Raw genomic sequence first — 7,653 nt, 5'->3', positions numbered from 1 at the left:
TATAGTAGAAAAATATTTTGACAATGGATGTTTTAGGATTTTAGCCAATCACCCCAAGGGGTGGCTGATCCTTGTCCAATTAGACTATGAAGAAAAAAGTCTATAAAAGAGTTTGTAAAATAATTAAATAAATCAATCTTGCTGCACCATTCCTGCCTGCTGGATCTTCTCTCCTCCTCCCTACGGCTGCAGGACACAATGATATACCCTAGGGCATTTTAATAACCTTCTCACAGCATGGCTGGAGATGGACCAACCCCAGCACATGGAAATGGATCTCTCCAGCTGAACAGCTGGGTAAATTGACCACAGTGTGTGCTCAACATAACCAGGTGGCCTTCACATCTCCAGGGCTAATGCTTCTTGTACCTTCAGAGCTTGCACCATCAGCTTTTTTTTCCTCAGGCTTTTAATCAGCTCTCAAACAGACAGATACTCCTCTTGGAGGCTGCCATGCCCAGTGCAGTGGAGAGCCTGGCAGGTGACCCAGTCGGTGGGAGGAGGGCAGCTGCAAGCCACCAGGAAAACATGGGAGTTTCAGTGGCTTCTGAAGCCTGGGGAATGGGAAGATGCCCTGAGCTGAGCAAGAGTTAAGCACAGTCATACAGAGGCCTGGCTGTTATGAGTTAAGGTAGCTTTGGCGAGTATCTGTAAAAGTAGGATGTAGAGTATTGTGCAGAAGGAAAAAAACACTTTATGTAAGACATGACCTGGGGCATCATGCCAGGCTATCACTTCCAGGTTTGGAAGGAATCTGTGTTTTGCATGGCATGATGGAAAGTTTTGAAAAATAAGATTTTCTCTTCAGTGCAGGTCAGGTGGGTGCCACCTGGCAGCTTGGGCACTGCCACCGTGTTAACCTGTTATCCACAGGCACAACACTGGAGCAGCAGCAGGGAGAGGTGGGTTTGTCCCAGGAGATACAGGAGCTGTGCGGGGATATCTCAGCCCGTATCCCCCAGGCTGCAGCAGGACCCAAGGTCTGTGCACACCAGTGTGCAGGTACTCTCGAAAACATGGGCTGTGAGGGTTGAGACCTCAGGACCTGGTAGTGTCAGCTTGGAGAACAACAGTGATTCCCAACCTTCTCTTTTGTCTACACTTCCAGTGTTCAATCAGTCTAATTACTGCTAGGCCCTTGCCCATCATGTTGTGAAATGCTTCAGGGCTACAGGGAAAAAAAAGGTCAAACTGTGGTCTAAACCACAGGAGGAAGAAGATATCCATCAGGACAAGCTTTTACCAGAAATGGGATAAAGAATCTTGTTTACTAAATCTTTCATGTCTGTAGCTAGTTCAAAGACATCTCACAGTCCTCCTCATTAGAAGAGCAAAGGAACAACAGAAAAGCCCTCAGCCTAACCCACTAAAAGCAGTAGCTTTGTGTGCTGTGGTGTGGCAGGCATTCATAGGTTGGATTTTTTTCCTTTTGCATCTGCCACTGGTAGAGGTAGATAATCCCACCCCTGCATGGAAATGTGAGCAAAGAGGAACTTTCTCGATTGGATTTGGGTTTATTCACAGCACTTGTAAACAGTGTTAACATAAAGATAACATATGCAGGGAGTGTGCCGCGAGTTACCACGAGAGATAAAGAATTTTAGGACGGTGAGAGGCAGTTTCCTCTTCAACATACAGTTTTTTCTGACAGAATTATGTGAGAGCAGAAAAGTTACAATGGCATTGCAGTTCCCTGCACAGAAATATCCAGGGAGGTGGAGCACCCAAGACAGGTGGCATTCACCTGCACCACAGCTGAGAGCATCGGTCAAGTGAAGAGGGCTGGGCAGCTCCTCTGTTTAGCCAACAGAGTAACAAAAATAACCAATATCACCCTTTTCCTGCACACTGCCATGTGGCTGGGGACAATAACCTGCATTTTTCCCAGCCAAGTCTCCTGAGCCACAGCTGATGGGACACCTCCTGCCCTGGGGCGGCCACTGCTCGCTGACCCCAGTGAAAACTAAATTGTGTACAGGCATATTGCAGAATTCCCACCTTAGATCCCACTGAGGCACAGCTTTGGCTTTCAGGGATCTCCCCTGCAGCCTGTCCCTTGTGTCTTTTCTGCGGGTATTCATTATGAATTAATTCTTTCCACTTTTTTTTTTATTTCCAAAGAATATCAGTTGAATTTACAGCCTCTTCAGCACTCCCCAAGCCTCATATCACACCTAAATGTTCATTTTCACTGCCTGAAGGCCTTTTCCAACCTGAATGATTCTATGAATCTGGCCTGTACTTCAGCTTAAGGGAAAAGCTACACATTGATTGAATTTTGGAGAAAAAGGTTGGAACCTTCAGCTGTAAATTTATCCTGTGTTATGTCTTCAAGGTTAATTCATATAGTAAACTTGCAAATGGCAAAACAATGTTGCTATTTATTAAAAATGGTAGTGCTCTCAAAATGTTGATGAAAAATGATGTTGCAGGGGTGATGATTGTGAAAAATAACTCCCACATCTTCCCCAGGGCCTGGGCAGAGTGAGGTGGGAACTTGGCTGTGGAGTCCCCCTGATTCTTCCACGGATATCAGCATCTGCAGCACCTGGGATCTGCGGCACAACTCCTTCCTCCAGAGGCCAAACTGAGTCTACAATTTCGAGCAGGATAATCACCTTTCCAAGGCAATAACAAGCACTTCCCAAGAGCAGCTGGCTAAGATGGCTCAGGAGCAATGACAAGAATGATGTGAAATTTTGGTCCATCAATCCAGCTTCTGCACACAGCAGGGAAGAGACACCTTTTGATAAAACTCCAGTCAAACACTGTATTTTTTATTTTTGTGTTTGTCTGTGCTCCCACTCTGATCACCCCTCGAATTATTATTTTGCAAAAAGATATATAGGAGAGAAATTATGTTTGTTCAGAGAGAGACATAATTTTCAGCTGTTTAAAAGTGCACCAGGTATGTTTTAAGCCCTGCAGACGCACAGAGAGCTCCAGAGTTTGTACAGCAGTTTTCGCAGCACCGATTTATTCTATTTTACAATCATGCCCTGGGGTACCAGGTAGGCTCAATATCGGGAGTGGGAGAAGCAGACCTGGAAGATGCTTTGGGTACAGCCCAGCCAGGTTTCTGCAGCCTGCAAACGCTGGCCTTGCACTACAAACCGGTCTGCTGTTGCCATCTGCTGGAAAAATCCCCAGCGGATATTTCCAAACATGGCGAGGAGTTCAGCTCCTGTTACAGAGATACTAGGGGCTTTTTGTGCTTTTTAGGACAGGCTTTTCTCCTCTCGGTCCTTGTGATCTGCCAAAGAACAATGTGTGCATCAGGCTGCTACCACTCTGCACAGTGAAACACTTTCAACCCAGGCCAGTGTAAGAGCAAAACAATTCTTCCAACTTTCCTGCTACTAGAGAGGCAAAAAATTATCCTTCCAAAGGAATTCATCCTTCCTCTCTCTTACAACTCTCCTGCTTCATCACACCATAGAACGGTTTGGGTTGGATGGGACCTTAAAAACGACCTAGTTCCAACCCTCTGTCCTGGGCAGGGACACCTTTCCCTCGACCAGGCTGCTTTGCTGTGCTCCCAGATGTGTTACCCGAGCTGAGCAATCCCCATTCCACACGTTCACACAGAGACCACACAGACTTTTACACAAGCAGAAGTCCTAAAGGTCCTGTTCATCCCAACACATTAAATCTAGAATTTATTTCTTCTTCTACACTGTTTGCACTTATATCTATCTCAAACTATCACAGAAAAATATTTCTGCAGCCTGCTCCTGTGGGATTTTCAGAGGCATTGGATATCATTCCCTTTTCCCTCAGATATCTTGTCCTCGCAGCAGGAGTCTTCAAAAATCCTTTCCTTCTCTTAAAGATTCTGTGGCTCATCATTCTGTAAAGTGTAAGAGCGCATAGTATCGTGGGACAGGCGAAATCCCTTCTTGCTTGCACGCAGCCTTAAGCCAGACAGGCTGCTGGTTGCCACGGGCATCCTTAACTCCGTGTCATCAGGCCCAGTCTAATCTGCGAGGTGTAATTGCCGTGGCATTAAATCCGTCGCTGGTGGCTGATCACCTCCAGCTCGAAGGATTACTCGGCCCGGAGCTGGTGCTAACAAAGGCGGGACGCGTTCAGGAAACGTCGCTGCTGCTGCTGCTGCTGCTGGTGCCAGGGCTTTAAAGTGTCTGTCAAAGGAGGAGTCGATGGGCTGTGAATCCTCCCCCAGCAGAGATGAGAATAACAGGACCCGTGACTGCGCTGTCTCCGAGCTACACCTCCACTGCCTGAAAGCTGTCCTGCCGTGTGCCTTTGAACTACAGAACAGGGATGTTTAGGGCATAAACCCTGGCCAGGGGTGACAGGGGCTGTTTCAGGCAGCACAGGGAATTGGTGCCGCTTTACCTGGTGGAGAAGGTGTGAAAGCGAGTTAGCCCCGACCCAAGACAGCATTGACTGTGTTCATTGGCCTCCAGCTGGCTCAGCGTGGGGACAGAGACAACTTGCACCTTTGCAAGCCTCCTTTTTATTTAAAGAACCTCTATTAACCTTCACTAGCAGAATTAAGCATCTTCAGTTTCAAAACTAACATATGCAGACCCCAAGCATCTACTGCAGCTTGGGGGACTTCTAGAATGGGAGAGCACGGAATCTGCCCCCTCTCTGTGCCATCCAAACTCCTGCCTGATGCAGAAATTGTAATGGTATTATTAAGGCATGTCCTCAATGTGTCTCTTATTATCTTGCCATTCGTGAAGCCTGAGGTTGGCTTGTCCTAGTTGGACTTCTGATGTAGAGGAGATGAATTGCCAACTCACATGGAAGTTTGTACCCACTGTGGAGTGACTTGTCCTATAAAATTTCTGTCATAGATTTCTGTGGCTCTGCTCCATAAAGAATGACATGGCCTCAGCAGCAGCAATTTTTATTCCTGCAATAGTGTAAAAGTGCTATTTTAATACTATTTATTGTTTAAAAAGAAAATACAACTTTAAATGATAGCTAAAATCAAACCTGAAAGCTAGAAAGGGCAAATACAGATAATACTTCTCCCTCTTTGTAGAATTAGTTTTCATTCAAAAATATCCTGATGGGGATGTGCAATACATAAAAATGTATTTAGTGACCTTTACAGATTAATTCTCCAGGTGTTTTTGAGCCTCCTCTTGAGCCTGTGTAAGCTGTTTGTGTCCACCCCATCCTCCAGCAACACTTTCTATAGGCCTCCAAGCCTTTTCAGGATATCAGGATATCAAACTGCCTCCTTTAGCTGCTTTGAGCCCTGATCCCCTGACTTGCTACCCCATGTTCTTACATCAGCAGTGGCAGAACCTGTTTCCTCTTCCCTCCTTTCTCAGATGGTTACTTCTGAGTACAACCATACATTTTGTCTTTTTATCAGTGGTGAAACCGACCTCTTACAGGGTCTGTGGAAAGCTGAGCCAAGTGGTGTTGAGCAGAGCAAATAATTCTTTCAACTGCATTTTATCATTTTTCTATGAAATTTGCCAGTCCCCTCCTTTGGCTACATTCCCTGTGACCTTGTCCACGTCCTGTGCAGCCAACAGAGACCTTTGCAATGAGAAATTCCTCCTTCAGGTGTTTGCATCTCTGCAAAGCAAATATTAAGGAAGATAATGCACCTCTGTCTCACAGACAACCTCTCATCCTTTACAGCATCAGAGGCACAAACCTATTTGTGTGCCCTGCTCTATCAAGTTCATAGAATCATGGAATAGTTTAGGTTGGAGGGTGTCCAAAGATCACCTCATTCCAACCCTGCTGCTGTGGGCAATAGAATCATGGAATAGTTTAGGTTGGAGGGTGTCAAAGATCACCTCATTCCAGCCCTGCTGCTGTGGGCAGGGATATCTTTCGCTAAACCACATTGCTCAGAACTCCATCCAGCCTGGCCTTGAACACTTCCGGGGAGGGGGCAGCCACAGCTTCCCTGGGCACCCTGTGCCGGCCAGGTGCCAGAGGAGAAAGAAAACCCTTCCTCTCCAGAGCAGAGGCTGCCGTAGCCTTGTGTAACCTTGTGTCACTGAGTGTGTGAGCAGGAAGGCCCTTTCCGTGGAAGGATAACAGCACAAAAAGATCTTTTTCAGGAAAACCAGAACAATGGAAAACCAAAGGAGCCTCCAGTTCTTCCAGCAGATTTGGGAACAAATTGAAGGAGGAGCAAAGCTGGCCTGGTGCCACAGCTCTGCATGCAGTGGGGATGGAGAAGCTGCAATAATGTGTCTTCTTGGCTGACTCTTTAAAAATAAGGCACTTTTCTGTTGTTCCTTTTCAAGCATTACATAAAAGTTCACCCTAGAAGTCCAAAGGCAGCTGTTTTCTTAGCACAAGGAAGTCAGGAAGAGGCAAAGCAGGCAAAAACATCAGATAAGTCTGGATGAAAAACTTGGCTAACCTATATTTTCCCCCTCCTAAACAGCCAATTTTGAAGCACTCTGCAGAGATCTGCCTGAGAGGAAAAGCAGAGCCAACCACTGAAAACTGATACCCGAGCTCTGCTGAGGACCGCTGCTCTCCCTGCCTCGGTGTGGGAATCTCTGAGCTTCCATTCCCTGTGCTGGGAGTATTTCTCCTCTCATCCAGGCAGCCCAGAGACCTCCTAGGTAACAAGCAGATAAGTTTTAAGAAACGAGATCTCCCAAGTAACAAGTGATATGACAAAAGGAAATGGCCTCAAATTGCACCACGGAAGGCTTAGACTGGATTTTAGGAAAAATTTCTTCACTGGAAGGGTGGTCAGGCATTGGAACAGGCTGCCCAGGGAAGTGCTGAGTCCTTATCCCTGGAGATATTTAAAGGATGTGTAGGTATGGTGTTTAGGGACTTGGTTTGGTGGGGCACTTGGCAGTGCTGGGGGAACAGCTGGGCTCGATGACCTTAGAGGGCTTTTCCAACCTAAAGGATCCTATGGTTCTAGCGAGCCTTGACCCCTCCAGCTCTAATACAGCACCTGGATGCTGGCAAAATGAGGCTGGTCGCAGACACTGGAGGTGCCCATCCCACAGGGAGAGGACAAGCCACTGTCACCTGCAGGGAGGGTCTCGTCCCCAGACAGCAGTCAGTGACTCCATCCCTGCCTGGGGCTCTGTGTGCACCCCTGGGGATGGACACCTGCCCTTGCGTGTCCCTCTGGGGATCCCTGAAGAGAGCCAGGTCCAGCCATCTGACAGCTCCAGGGCTTGCAGGCTTGGGGCTTTGCAGTTGTAGTGCCTTGTCACAAGGTGGCAGGGACGTGACACTGCCTGGCACACTTCTGGCCTCAACTCCTTGCTGCTTTCCTCCTTATCCAATATGGATTTATCAGCAATCTTCTGTCTTTTCTTTAAAACTGTCCTTGAGATAGTTCAAAGAGAGGGTAATTAGTTATTTCAAAGCCTAAGTATTTTATCTATTTGCACTGAAGAGTAAAGAAAAAGAAACTGCTTTGCATCCTTCTGCCTGGAAGTCATTGCGACATGGGGAAGTGAGGAAGGGGCTGGTCTGGCTAGCTCTGGCTGCTGCTGCTTTTGTGTTAAATCCAAAAGCTGTGATGATTAAAGAGCAGGCAGCCCTTCTGTCCTGAGTCACAGGGACCATTTCTTCCCAAATAACTGAAGATGGGAAATCATTCTTGTAGCTTCAAAAGGAAAAAAATACATATATAGACATGCATAGGTGTGTATATATACATGCATTTCC

The 7,653-nt window shown here is 46.8% G+C and overlaps 1 long non-coding RNA gene across 1 annotated transcript in view; it reads left to right on the top strand.

Annotated features, from left to right (window-relative positions):
* The window catches only part of LOC108449388, a 124,949-nt gene extending 119,216 nt beyond the window's left edge, over positions 1-5,733 (top strand). The window contains exon 6 of the long non-coding RNA XR_001865573.1: positions 2,473-5,733. This is a non-coding gene — a long non-coding RNA (uncharacterized LOC108449388). The remainder of the gene's footprint in view (positions 1-2,472) is intronic.
* The last annotated feature ends 1,920 nt before the right edge of the window (positions 5,734-7,653 follow it).

Source organism: Corvus brachyrhynchos, unplaced genomic scaffold (assembly GCF_000691975.1).
Source record: "Corvus brachyrhynchos isolate BGI_N302 unplaced genomic scaffold, ASM69197v1 scaffold69, whole genome shotgun sequence".
Lineage (NCBI taxonomy): Eukaryota > Metazoa > Chordata > Aves > Passeriformes > Corvidae > Corvus > Corvus brachyrhynchos.
Note: the sequence above shows the minus strand (reverse complement) of the source record. Positions and strands in the feature narration are given on the sequence as shown.